The 14,208-nt window shown below is 39.4% G+C and overlaps 1 protein-coding gene and 2 long non-coding RNA genes across 6 annotated transcripts in view; 2 read left to right on the top strand and 1 right to left on the bottom strand.

The window, feature by feature from the left end:
- mocs1 (molybdenum cofactor synthesis 1) overlaps positions 1 to 14,208 on the top strand; it is a 31,194-nt gene that overhangs the window by 2,019 nt on the left and 14,967 nt on the right. The gene's annotated exons all lie outside the window — the stretch shown is intronic.
- On the top strand, positions 5,231 to 9,714 carry LOC121692910. The gene is made up of 6 exons (XR_006025376.1): positions 5,231 to 5,363; positions 6,581 to 6,674; positions 7,215 to 7,287; positions 7,807 to 7,921; positions 8,768 to 8,856; positions 8,956 to 9,714. It is a non-coding gene; the product is annotated as an uncharacterized LOC121692910 (long non-coding RNA).
- Positions 11,044 to 14,131, bottom strand: LOC121692909. 4 transcript variants are annotated; one of them, XR_006025375.1, is made up of 5 exons: positions 13,858 to 14,131; positions 13,313 to 13,379; positions 12,630 to 12,713; positions 11,665 to 11,742; positions 11,044 to 11,161 (listed from the first exon to the last, which is right to left on the bottom strand). It is a non-coding gene; the product is annotated as an uncharacterized LOC121692909 (long non-coding RNA). The 4 variants fall into 4 exon arrangements; XR_006025372.1 differs by having other exon boundaries at positions 12,636 to 12,713; XR_006025374.1 differs by having other exon boundaries at positions 12,641 to 12,713.

Here is a 14,208-nt window from a genome sequence, read left to right as displayed (position 1 = left end):
AGTTAACTTAGCTATCAAAGACCTAGGACCTGATCAGCCCGACATTAACATCGTATACCAACAAACAAAGGACAAGAGTCGGTCATTTAATCGGACATTTTCACGTTCGTGGTAGGCCATATGTCTTATGAGAAGCTCTGGTTGTCCTGAACGCAATAAAATGTTCTGTTTTCCATGCCTGCTTTTCTGATCTTCTGGTGGACAAGGGGATGTTTGGAGTAGGCTAGTGTAGGTGTGTGTGACATGAAAAAATTTTCAGAGAAGGCAAAAAACATGAGGCTAGCATCTGAGTTGTGCAAATTAGCCATGCTGGGGAAAGCTAATATTGCAGCACAACTCGATGAGGGCTACACTGTAAGTGCGAAATCGTGTACGAGTTTGTTCACCTATGAGTGACACAGATAAAGTAAGGCTGATTGCACAGACATTTGATGGGGCTAGTGGCATGAGAGGAGCATCTGGTGGAGTGCGTAAGAAAGCGTAACCCTGACAAAACCAAAGTACCACCTAACTGGAAAAGCTTCCTGCGAGACAATGACAACAAGACTGAACGTTTTGGGTTTCTAGCTTACCTAATTGTGACTTGGTGTCCAGACAATGTGGTGATTGTGACCAAAGAAGAAAATGTTCTTTGCATAAACCTGACAGCCTGGAAGGCCTAAGTCTGGTGTATCTGGGGCCAGGCAAGTATATATCAAATGAATATGTCCTGGGTTGGAGGAAAGAAGGTGACATTTGGCAAGTAGTGTGGATGACACTCCCACCAATTGCTGAGAGCTGTCAACAATTGACTAAATGTGTCAAGACTGAATGTCTGGGAAGATGTAAATGCTACAGCATTAGTCTTGAGTGTACTCCTTTGTGTGCCTGCAAATGCAATGATTACATTCATTTGTAATGCAGACATTCTAATATGGCTAGCTACAGAGCAGAGGTGTCACTAGACGTTACTGGGGCCCTGTCTCTTTCCCACACATTTCCTGTTAGTCTTTGTTGTTCTATTGAGGTAATACATGGTACACACACAAATATCTGACAACTTCAACAATTACAGGCCTATTTCCAACTTGCCTTTTCTCTCCAAAGTTCTTGAGAAGATAGTGGCAACTCAACTCCAGGATCACCTGAAGGACAATGACCTCTTCGAGCCATTCCAGTCTGGATTTCGTCCTATGCACAGTACTGAAACGGCCATGATTAAGATTACTAATGACCTCCTCTGTGCAGCTGGTGATGGACTTATTTCCATTCTGATTCTCCTTGATCTCAGTGCAGCGTTTGACACCATCTCCCACCATCTTCTCCTGGAACGTTTAGCCAATATCGGAGTGCGGGGCAGCGTTCACCAGTGGTTCAACTCCTATCTCTCTGGAAGGACACAGTTTGTACAAATACAGAGTTGCAAGTCTGAGAGCAGTGTTGTGACAAGAGGGGTACCCCAGGGGTCTGTGTTGGGCCCTCTGTTGTTTATTATCTACCTCCTCCCACTTGGCACTATCCTCAGGCAACATGGTGTTCAATTTCACTGCTATGCTGACGACACCCAGCTCTACTTATCTACAAAACCTACTGCCACTCTTCCTCCAGCTGCAATTACTGCCTGCCTGCATGACATAAACTTGTGGATGACACAAAACTACCTGAAGCTGAATAGCAGTAAGACTGAGCTCTTAGTGGTTGGCTCCAAATCAGCTCTTGCTAAGATGGAACCTTTCACCCTTTGTATAGATGGCAGCACCATCCCTTGCTCCAACCAGGTCAAGAGCCTTGGTGTCATACTGGACAACACACTTTCATTTAGTGCGCACATAAACAGTATGTCTCGAAGTGCTTTTTTCCATCTAAAGAACATTGCACGGCTTCGCCCAGCGCTCACCCAGCAGAGTGCAGAAGTCCTTGTAAATGCGTATGTGACATCGCGCCTTGACTACTGTAATTCCATCTTGTCCGGAATCCCTAACAAGCTACTCCATCGGCTCCAACTAATTCAGAATTCTGCAGCAAGGATTATTATAGGCTCCAAATCCACTAGTCATGTAACACCATTACTGATGCAACTGCACTGGCTTCCAGTTGCCTACAGAATACATGATACTTTTTTATTTTTACTTTTACTTTTAATTTATTTTTTTTGAGATTACTATAATTTTACAACCTTTTTGTTTTTGTTTATTTGTGAAGTGACCTTGGGTGACATGAAAGGCGCTCTAAATAAAATGTATTATTATTTATTATTAAATATATATATATATATATATATATATATATATATATATATATATATATATATATATATATATTTATATATTTAAACAAACACATGCATTTATGCATTTACTTAGTCCCCCTGCCCCCTCTGAAGTTCAGTTTAAACTCGTGATCATTTCCCGATCAAGCCCTGTCTCTCTTTCCTGCTAATTTCTTGTCATTCTGCACTATTATATTGAAATTATATTAAACTGAAAAAAGAACATGCACATGCCCCTGCTGAAGTTACCGAACCAACATATGTTTTATTAACAAAAAAACAATTTAATTATGCTAAAATTAGTACTAAAATGAATTGCGTCTATCTTCACAATTCAACACATTCTTTGACATTTTATCGTGGAATTGGAAAGTCTAGGCCCATTTACCTATATTTAAATATCAAGATCATCAAAATGTGATTGTCCAATCCCAATCCAAGTCAAAAACCAAGTATAATGGCTTTCAATGGTGGCCATCTTGGAAAATGGTGGCCATATTGGATTTTTTTGCGTGGCTAATGTGCTTTTTGGATAAAGTGGGTCCCAAAGAATATTTGTGCCAAGTTTGATGCTTGTATCACAAAGTGAACGATGGTTTCACTAATCTGCCGCACTAGTGATGGAAAAGGCTGCGTCAGCAGCATCCTCAGTGCCACTAGCGGCTCCTGGGTTGACAAATAGGCGGGGCAGAGTCTGTTGATCAAGTTTAGAAAAAAAATTGCCATAGTTCCAGGTCACCGGCAGCTGGACGCACAAGGGCGGTCCACGGAGATTTTGTTCATTTTTACGACTCTTTCTTTCTATGGCTAGGCTATGAGCGAAATCTGGGGAATGGAATTCCATAATGTTACCACTTGCGGTCAAAATACCGTTTTGTTCATGCATTATTAACCTATAGCCTACTTAATGTTATTTTATTCATAAGAAGTGAAGTTTAAAATGTTGAGATTCCAGACAAATAAAAGCTACAATGTAGCCTAGGTACCGCTAATCAGCTCATTAGCTCAGATCAGTGGAGAACTACTTTGGGGGGAAAACTCAAGAGGGAAACAAATAACCGAGAATTCGTTGCGAAATCAAAATTCCACTAGAGCTCCAAGTGTAGGCTTCACGCCGCCTTACACCACTTAGCTCTCATAGTCAAGTTTAAGTTGTTTATTGTCAGGTAGGCCTAGCCTACTCATAAAAGAAATGATAAGTAACGAAATTATTGTGTTCAAGAGCCAGCTCAACTTTAAAGAGTAAATTAAAAGTAGGCTATTCATTAAAAAGGTAAACATTTTGTGTGTATGAATGAGTGCTTGCGTGTCCACCGTGGTTTGTATAGAAATTAATATTAAGTGACACATACACGTAAAAGGGCAGTTTTTTTCAAGAGCTCCTAGGGGAATTATTTGGAAAATTTGAGGAAACTTGAACTATCAAATAGGAAGGCGGCAGACAAATGGTCAGTGAATGAAAATCTGTCGGTGGCGGTAACTATGATTGTCACACACTTCATAGGCAATTTGCGCAAAGATACAAGCGGTCCTGCGCTTATCCTGGACACTGGTATGTTTTGCACAAAGGCACGGGACATCACGTAGGCCTATCGTTCTCATGTTGGCCACAAACTTGTCTGTAACCCAGTACAACCCTCAACCCATCTGCTGATTGTGAAAGGCACTGACAAAACAAAAAGAAAAGATATGACTACATTGTAAATGAATGTTAAAACATGGCTATCGGTGTATAGGCCTATATACCTTAAGGTTGCCATCTGCTGTGATACGGAGGCGGTTGCAGGAGCCACAGAAGTGGTCAACATGATTGAGTACTTTGCCACTGATTACAATAATAAACAAACAACATTTTATTTAAAAAAAATATTTTGTGGATCTACTTTTCTAGTGGATGAATCTTTAGTAGGGCTCTGCCCCTCCTGTCCAAGTGAACGAGCCGCGTCGGCTCAGTGCGTGTCTTCTCTGATTTTTATAGTTTCTCCGCTTTTTTCACAAGATCTCCGAAAAGATTTAAAAGCTTATTTTGGAGTGTTTTGAAATAATTGAAACATCTGGAGATTTTAATACAATCTCAGTTAGAGAGGCTAAAGGGTTTTCTCGAATGCTCCGATCCCGAGTTTTTATTCCTTAGACCTGTTCTAGATCATGCCCCGTGTAGATGTGCTCTATGCACAGCTGCAGAAAAGAGCAATCGATGCAGTGGAGGCACACAGGGTTACAGACAAGTTTGTGGCCAACATGAGAACGATAGGCCTACGTGATGTCCCGTGCCTTTGTGCAAAACATACCGGTGTCCAGGATAAGCGCAGGACCGCTTGTATCTTTGCGCAAATTGCCTATGAAGTGTGTGACAATCATAGTTACCGCCACCGACAGATGTTCATTCACTGGCCATTTGTCTGCCGCCATCCTATTTGATAGTTCAAGTTTCCTCAAAAAACTGCCCTTTAACAAAAACTGCCCTTTTACGTGTATGTGTCACTTAATATTAATTTCTATACAAACCACGGTGGACACGCAAGCACTCATTCATACACAGAATATTTACCTTTTTAATGAATAGCCTACTTTTAATTTACTCAAGTTGAGCTGGCTCTTGAACACAATAATTTCGTTACTTATAATTTATTTTACGAGTAGGGCCTAGGCTAGGCCTACATGACAATAAACAACTTAAACTTGACTATGAGAGCTGAGTGGTGTAAGGCGGCGTGAAGCCTACACTTGGAGCTCTAGTGGAATTTTGATTTCCCAACGAATTCTCGGTTATTTGTTTCCCTCTTGAGTTTTTCCCCCAAAGTAGCCTAGTTCTCCACTGATCTGAGCTAATGAGCTGATTAGCGGTACCTACACAGTAAAATTGACAGTGTTATTAAGTGTTAATTTTTCAGAGACATATTTTTCAGTGTTCATTAGTGTTAATTAGTGTAACTTCGGGAGTTGTTTGAACAAACATGTACACTGACAGTGTAATTAAAACTCACAACCTAGTGTTTTAAGTGGGTGTGAATGTACGAACTCTGGGGTGGAGTCATTTACACTTCCGGTCCTTCAGTTGAGATTTTTGAAAAGAAGATGGACGCCATTGAAGTACATCGTGGGATAGTAAAAGGTAAATTCATTTGTTCCCTATACTTCTGTAAGCTAGCATGAAAACTACGACAAATACACAATTAAGTAATGTCACATCACAGGTATATGTTTTCATACCAACGTGTTTTACCTACTATGAAATATTGGTGACGTTAGCTTGGTCGCTAGCTAGTAGCAAGGTCGCTAGCACTAGCTAGCTCAGAAAATTATTGGTAAAACATCCAGCAAGCTAACATAACTTCGGTGGGTTATAACCTTATCAAATTGAAATGGTTAAGTTTATGTTAATTTGTAATACTTAAACTGTAAACTGACATTAATATAATATTGGAGTCGACAACGTCTTAAAGTCCTTTCTGAAATTCGAAAAGGCGGTTGGAATTTGAATACCCACTGAGGGAATAGCTCTAACATGCTAACGTAGCCTAGCTGATCAACATTAGTTACAGCCAGAACTCCACTGTTCATAGCGATCTAACGTTAGTGTGCTGCCAAATGCTCACCTGGCACAAATGGATCTGTTGACTGACTAATTATAACAGTCTGTCGACTCATTGACGTTTGGTTGAACTGAACACTATTGCTTGGTTATAAAAAAATGCTGCTAGCTAACATTAGCTGAGACCACGAGGGCATTCGTTTAACTGTTAGGCATTTGTAGCAAACAGAGGTGTAAGGTAACCTTTAGCCTGGTTGGTTTGGTGCAGTCTCCATTCTCTGTATGGCACTGGTATTCGTTTCTGTTAAGAGTCTGTTGGCTTTATTTGGGTTAGATCAATTTCTTTGTTTCCTAACTTATAAAGGGTGCAGGTAAGCCAAAGAAGTTAGCTAGCTGATACTTATTTTAGATATTTGTAGAAATTGTGGTTCAATAGCTTGCAAGCACGTGCATAAGGATATTCAGTCCATCAGGCATAACGTTACAGCTGAGCAGAGTAAGAAATGTTTATTCTCTGAAATTATGAGCAGTTTTTTTATGGATATGGTAAAATGTAGACGAGTTTACTGCCTAATGAAATTATTTAAGTTATTACCAGTCATGTTGCTTAAAAAGTAGGGATTATATGAACATATTTTAAGACAAAACACTTGAAACATTTTTGAAACATTTGGTAACCTGTGGTAAATAATGTCAGAATAAAGTTTAGAAGTCCTTTGCTGGTTAGTTGATATGCTGCTGATAGTCAAATCATTGTTGTTCTTGTATTGATGTAATCATTTTCTTTGTTTTAACAGGGTCAGCAAAATGCTCATCAATGTCCAGTACCATGGAGAAAAAAGTACCTCAAACTGCTGCCTGGTTTTTCCTTTCAAAGTTTAATTCGAGAAGGTGAGGTTTTATGTGGTTTAGCCAAAGTCCTTTTAGGCAAGTCCCTCCACTCGGCAGCCATATTGCAACGCTTTTTTTTTTTCTAGCTTGTTTAGACTATGAATCAGCCTGACCTTAGGCATGTTTCTTAATGATTTCACACGCACACTTTGTATCCTGGCTGGAGTTAATGCAGATCCTTATGATCCTTTTTAAGAAATACATTTGAAATCAATCAAAGTTCAAAATCCCTGTGCACAGCCCTTTTGCAGGTGCTGATTGTGTGCAGTATAACTATTAAAAAGTCAAAAACTAGTATAAATCGCACACTGGAGGGTATATTTTGTTGACTTTATTTGGCGTGAAAGCTTTAGGTACACGTTCAAACCTGATGAAGAAAATTGTGAAATGTGTTGTTCACGCCAAATAAAGTGGGTATGGTTAAAAAAAAAAAAGATTTTGTCACCCTTTAGTTGAATTAAGTGAAATAAAATTGGAGACCGAATTTCTTAAAGCAGCCCTTTAAGATTCCAATTTTTTTTTTCTTGTTCTTCAAACAAGGCACATCAATCCACTGGTGCAAAAGAAGAGAACACCTCTGCCATAGGAGATTCAGCAGAAAATGGCCAAACAGGTGAGCATTTAAAATTAAAATATCACTAGGAGAAATCCTTGTCTGTTTCCTCTCCAAAATGCAGAAGCCTGGCTTTGTGTTCCGGTAGTGTCAAATCAGTGGGCACATTCAATCTTGCAGCTCTGCACAGATCTGGCTGAACGTAAAGTATGTTTATTAGATTGTCAGATCTGCTTGCAGATCCAGTGCTGCAAGATCAAAATCCCACTGATTTCATGCTACTAGAACACAAAGCCAAGCAATTTGCTTCCTTCAGATACAGGTCTTGTTATAATCTCTCTGTACACTTTCCAAGTTTACAATACTTCTGTTTGTCTGTAGAGACCCTCATCACACAACCACAGAAGTGTAATTATATTTTGAGCACTATCAGTGGTATTAAATAGCATTTGTTTTTTGACGTTCTAGCTGCCCCCTTAGCTTTCTTGTTTGTACTCTGGATTTACACTTTTTAGAGGGTGCATGTAAGTTTTCTCTTTACAAGTGTTTCACTGTTATTGTTTCTTTTTTTACGCATAGATGGTCCAGGAGGTTCTGGAGAAGAGTTAAATGGGAGAGGAAATAATGGAGGAGTATAGTAGAGCACCTTGACACACTGTACAAGAAGGCATCTTCTGAATATCCTGGTCCATGGGTATGTTTTGTTTTGAATAAATTAATCTAATTGTATACAACAGTTAGGTCCAGTCAAACTATTAACTCTTTTCTGACTGAACGAGAGGGAGTAGTGCCATTTTTACATTGATCCAATGTTATCATTCCATTCATTCAAAGTGAGAGAACATTGTAACATAACATCACAATTGACTGTTTGAGTGAGAAAAATAGAGTGCATGTAATAGGGTGAATAATGTAATGTGAAATAAAATGAAAAATCATTATTGTGCACATATAGCCTCACACAACCTGCCTGCAGAGTGACAAGAAAACCCTAAATTAATGTATTTTAATCCAGGTATTAGGTAGTAGAATTGCTGTGTAAAAACAATATTGAACTGGTGATTGTGGGGTTGATAAATGCTATAAGGTAGAACCTTAGCTGTAGGGATATCTATTACCAACTACACAGTGGCTCCATTTTCAAAAAACTCCTGAAGACCCAGCTCTTTAGAGAACATCTCCTCTCATAGCACTACTTACAACAAGTCTTGCTGATCCTAGTACTTACCACCTGTCTTGAACTGACACTCAACTGTTTAAAAACAGCACTCACTGATGCACTTATTCTTACTGTACTCTACTGTTTTTAAATTGTCCTAAAATTGTTGAGAGAATTGCTTTAAAACTTAAACTGCTACCATGTTAGTCGCTTTGGTTAAAAATGTGTTAGCCTAATGTAATGTAATATTACTTAAGCATATTTTAGTGGCAAGAAGCGTTAAGTCTATATTTTATCCATAATCCATGTTTAATCACTCTTCCATTTTATAGCTTGTAATGTTGTCTGAATATATCTATATAATTTTCCTATTGTTTTTAGGATACCAGTACGAAGTCAAGGAAAAAGATAGGCACTCGGCATTGTGACTGTTTCCTAATCTCAGGGATCCTTACTCCACCAATGGCTATGTAAGATTTTACTCATTTCCATTTAAGGTTATATATAATAATAATAATGTTCAAGTATTGATCTGGATAATCATAGTTCTTGCCCACATTATTTTGCAGGAACACTTCTACGATGCTGGAAGAGGGACGGGCTATCTGGCATGGCGCCTAAAGCAACGAGTGTCACAGCGTTTGGTCAAGAACAGCTCGGGAGCCTTGGAATACATGAACACCATGAGCTTTTTAAGGAGGTAGACTTTCTAATGAGGAGACACAGCAATCAAAAAATCCTCCATAGAAATGCATGGGGTTAGTTTGTAATGTATGGTGTTGTCTACATATATCACACCCCCCTCCGTGGCAAAACGTGGACATGTAAATACATTGAGCCAATCATGTGGTGTGTTGTGAAGACATTGATTGTGCCAATCATGTGTTGTGATCTTGCCGCTGGAGCAAGATTGGTGTTGTGAAGCCTGCCGAAAGTGCCCAAAATGCGTTGCAATATGGCTGCTGAGTGGAGGGACTTGCCTAAAAGGACTTTGGGTATACCCACATGTAACATCACTTCATGGTGCATTATCTGTCTTGCTTATGGAAAATTGGCCCATTATTGCACATCTCTAGTAATAGGTGTGAAGCAAAACAAGTTTGTGAAATTGTAAAAAACTCTTGATTATATTGTTTTATTTCTTGTTTATGAAATGTTTACTCAGTGTTGCAGAGCATTTTCATGCATATGTGGTTATGGATTGTGAGGAACATTGTTTTATTGTTAAAGTCAATGATTTGTATGAGTATAAGGCCTTTGCTCAACAAAATGCTTGTGGACCAAACTTTGACATATATATTGTACCTCTGCACATTGATTTGAGCCATATCATGGCAAATGTTAATAAAAAAAGAAAAGTAATTAATTTGCTGTGGTTTGTTTAATATGTTTATTTTGATAAATATATGGCTCTAGAAACTAATTAATTACTCCAATAGAGTTAATTATGAATCACTGATGGAGTTAATGATACACTCCAATAGAGTTAATTTTAACTCTGATAGAGTTAATTATGAAACACTAGGCTAGTGTTAATACGGCAACACTATGGCAAGTGTTATTTTAACACTGATGAGTGAGGATTATATAAACTCTGGAATAGTGTTAAAATTAACACCCATAGAGTAAAATTAACACTGGCCGATTTACTGTGTACATTGTAGCTTTTATTTGTCTGGAATCTCAACATTTTAAACTTCATTTCTTATGAATAAAATAACATTGAGTAGGCTATAGTTTAATAATGCATGAACAAAACGGTATTTTGACCGCAAGTGGTAACATTATGGAATTCCATTCCCCAGATTTCGCTCATAGCCTAGCCATAGAAAGAAAGAGTCGTAAAAATGAACAAAATCTCCGTGGACCGCCCTTGTGCGTCCAGCTGCCGGTGACCTGGAACTACCCAGATAGCAAAATGTATTTGGCCCGGATCCGGCCCAGATCCACCTTCAGATCTGGGCCGGATTCGCAAAACGGACCTGGGCCGGTGTCTTTTGGCACAACGGGCCAATACCGTTCCGCATCCGTTTTCATGATCTGGCCCAGCTCTGGGACGGCTCTGAACCGGATGTGTTTTTTATTTGGCGGATCCGGGTCAAATGTGCAAATTATCGTCATGATCTGGGCCAGATCCGGACCAGATAAGTGTTCGATAGTGGCGATTGCAGCCCTTATTTGGGCCAAATGTGCACTTTATCATAATGATCTGGGCCAGATCCGGACCAGATGAGTGTTCGATAGTGGCGATTGCGGCCCTTATTTGGGCCAAATGTGTACTTTATCATAATGATCTGGGCCAGATCCAGACCAGATGAGTATTCGATAGTGCCGATTGCGGCCCTTATTTGGGCCAAATGCGGACCAGCTCATTTTACGTCTGGCACCCATTTGTACTATATAGTCAATGTCACTAACAAATCAAGGAGTTACAGTATTTGTTCAGAATTTCAAGCTTTTCTTTAAAAAGTTAAGATTGTCAAATGTATAAAGGATTACTAATAAAGCTTTTTAAACAGTAACATCCAATACCCCTAGTTGAACTCAGTAGCCAGTAGTTTGATCATGTATATTGAGTGTTAAATTATCAACATCTTGGAATAAATTATCTAAAAATCAAAACCTTGTACTAATGTATTTCAGAAAAGAAGCACAAATTCAAAATTTTACTTACTTTATTAAATTTCATTTATCACACACACTTTCCCTCTCAATTTATTACACACACATATGTAGCATGCACTGGGTGGTGGGTGGATCTTGTCCTTACTGCCCCTGTTGAGACAAGAAAGGCAAATCGGCACACATGACAATCCTTGGCTAATGCTTCCTTTACAAAAATGACATTACTCAACATTATCAAGATAGTTAATGATTTGAGTTGAATTTGAGAATGAATGATTTGTGATGCAGTGTGTAATGCTTCCACTAGATTGGAAATGTAAAAATCTTGTTTGAGAAAGATGACAAGTCTTAGCCTTGGAACAAGAAAATTTGAAAAATGTGAAAATGGAGGGTACAAATTAGAAATCAAAGTGGAACGTCTATTTCTATCCCTGTTCAAACAATTTAAGCAAAAAAACAGCGTTCCACATTCAGCTTTTAGAGAGACAGTTATCTTTGATTATGAGTGCATCACCGGGGACTCGAATTTCCAAATGACGATTGTCCGTCATACGAACGAGAATTTTAATCCTGATAACACCTTTATGTAATATATTTTGGTTTTTGAGTTTTAAATGTCAGAAACATAGGCTAAACAGTGCTACAAGACTTACCTTACTGAAAGGCAGGATTGCAGACAGGGCATGCCGAATTCACGCCAGTCACGCCACCTCAACGCCTCGGTCCTGGGGCTGAAGACAGACATTTTATTAAATATCTTTTATTTGATATCCTTTATATTTTTCTGAATGACTGATATTTATGACAACACACTTTATGCAGATTAGCCTATAGCCTAGGCCTACTATTTTTTATTACAACTCTACCTCTTTAATTCAGCTGTCTGGTTGAAGCCTGGAAATGTTGTGAACAAAGTAGCATAGTTGGCTAGTTTAGCCTATCATAGTCTACTGATTGGACTGTTCAGTTTCCCCATGTGTGTTGAAGTTTCAAGATAATACTTGTTCTCCTTGGGACAGGCCCTTTTGGGAAACGTTGGTATTGAGATGATCAGTCAACTTCAATGCAAGAGTTTTAAACAAATATGTGCAGCAATGATAGCTAATGATGCTAAGCGGATTTAATAGTAATTTAGCTAGTCGTCTTCTATGCGTCCTTGCTTTCACGATTGTGAATGTTTTATTTAAGTCGCGCGTGTTCATTGAGCAGTTGAGGGAGGGAGAGGGAGGGAGCGCGAGAGAGAACGGGGCAAGGAGAGGGGGTTTACTTATATAATGTTTGGTAAAGTTGCACACATAGTCTACAATGAAAGCAAGGAGAGGTATGAAATTATTATTTATTTATTTGTTTTTGGACAACGTAGACTACCGATAAGTAAAGCGGGAGATGTGGGTTGCTTTTGCGCCGCGTAAGCTGCAAAGCAGTGCGTGAAACACTAGAAAGGGTGTGTCGCGATTCTGCCTTTTCACACTGCGACACAGTATCGTGGATATGAATGTCGCGATTTCGGGCTCGAATCATATATCGTTACAGCCCTACTGATAACACCTTCATGTAATATATTTTGTTTTTTGAGGAAATATCAGAAACATAGGCTAAACAGTGTTACAAGACTTACACTTACCTTACTGAAAGGCAGGATTGCAGACAGGGCACGCCGAATTCACGCCACCTCAACGCCTCGGTCCTGGGGCTGAAGAGACTGGGGAGGAGGGAGAAGGCATGATTCATTCGATACTTGAATACCCGTCTGACAGTATAAAATCGTTATTTTAACATACTAACACGTATCTCACAACATAAATAACTCGCCAACATCCCAATTCGTTCCATTGTTAGGGACCTGAAACCGGTCTATACGGCTCTGTAAATTTTCATGGTGGAATACGTCGAATAAGTCGACTAATCGCTGCAGCACTACAAAGAATCTGTCACTGTTTATGTTATAACTAGATTGTAACTCTGTAAAGTGTTTTCCATTGCTGCTGCTTCAGTTTTCTCAACCACGATTACCACGAGTTTGAAAATGCTCCCTCCCGCTATGTAGTCAAGATGGCGCACGCTGAGGGCGAAAGATTCTAGAGTGAAATATGTATCCAGCGTTCCACGTTCAGCTTTTAGAGAGACCGTTATCTTTGATTAGGAGTGCACCACCGGGGATTCGAATTTCCAAATGACGATTGTCCGTCGTACAAACGAGAATTTTAATCCCTGATAACACCTTTATGTAATATATTTTGGTTTTTGAATTTTAAATGTCAGAAACATAGGCTAAACAGTGCTACAAGACTTATCACTTACCTTACTGAAAGGGAGGATTGCAGACAGGGCACGCCAGTCACGCCACCTGAACGCCTCAGTCCTGGGGCTGAAGAGACGGGGGCGGAGGGAGAAGGCATGATTCATTTGATACTTGGATACACGCCTAGACTGCTAACTGTATAAAATCATTATTTTAACATACAAACACGTATCTCACTACATAGAACACATCTCAATTATTTTCTGGCTTACAGAGGATGCGGTAGCGTTAAGGAATCAGGCTAGCATGCTAGCCTGGAAATTGTGAGTTAAAATCTCAGCCTAAGTTGCTCTAAGGGAGACTAGCCCTGAAGTAACAAGTAAATTGACCAAATTAAGTCGCTTCGGATAAAAAGCGTTGCTAAATTAATTTGTACATGGCTAAAATTAACATTTCATTAACCCTTGCTTACCCCAAAAGCTAACGTTAGCTAATTGTCCAAGATCAGTTTAAAGTAGCGTAAACGTCAACAGGATCCATTAAAATTATATGAAAGCAAAAATAATGTATTTCATTCTAATATAGTTGAAGCAAATAGGCTTACCTGAAACAAATCAAACGAACTCTTCTTTTCACTAGCTCTCGTGTTCACCAACCGCCTCCGTTAATGTCTAACTCAGCTCTGGCTGCAGTAAGGCAGTCGACGAAATCGTAGAACTAAAAATTCGCGCTTGCGTTTCACGACGGCTGGCCGTATCAGTTGTGACTGTGCTTCCCGCCCCCTGGTGTCTGATCCGGGTCAATGTCTCCATCACGACAGTAAAACAGAGGTGACAGTTACACGGATTTGCCAGTTTGAAGGCGGAGTCTGTCCGGAGTCTACTGCTATCTGGGTATGACAATTTTTTTTTCTAAACTTGATCAACAGACTCTGCCCCGCCTATTTGTCAACCCA

The sequence above is a fragment of the Alosa sapidissima genome, chromosome 19 (assembly GCF_018492685.1).
Source record: "Alosa sapidissima isolate fAloSap1 chromosome 19, fAloSap1.pri, whole genome shotgun sequence".
Classification (NCBI taxonomy): Eukaryota; Metazoa; Chordata; class Actinopteri; order Clupeiformes; family Clupeidae; genus Alosa; species Alosa sapidissima.
Note: the sequence above shows the minus strand (reverse complement) of the source record. Positions and strands in the feature narration are given on the sequence as shown.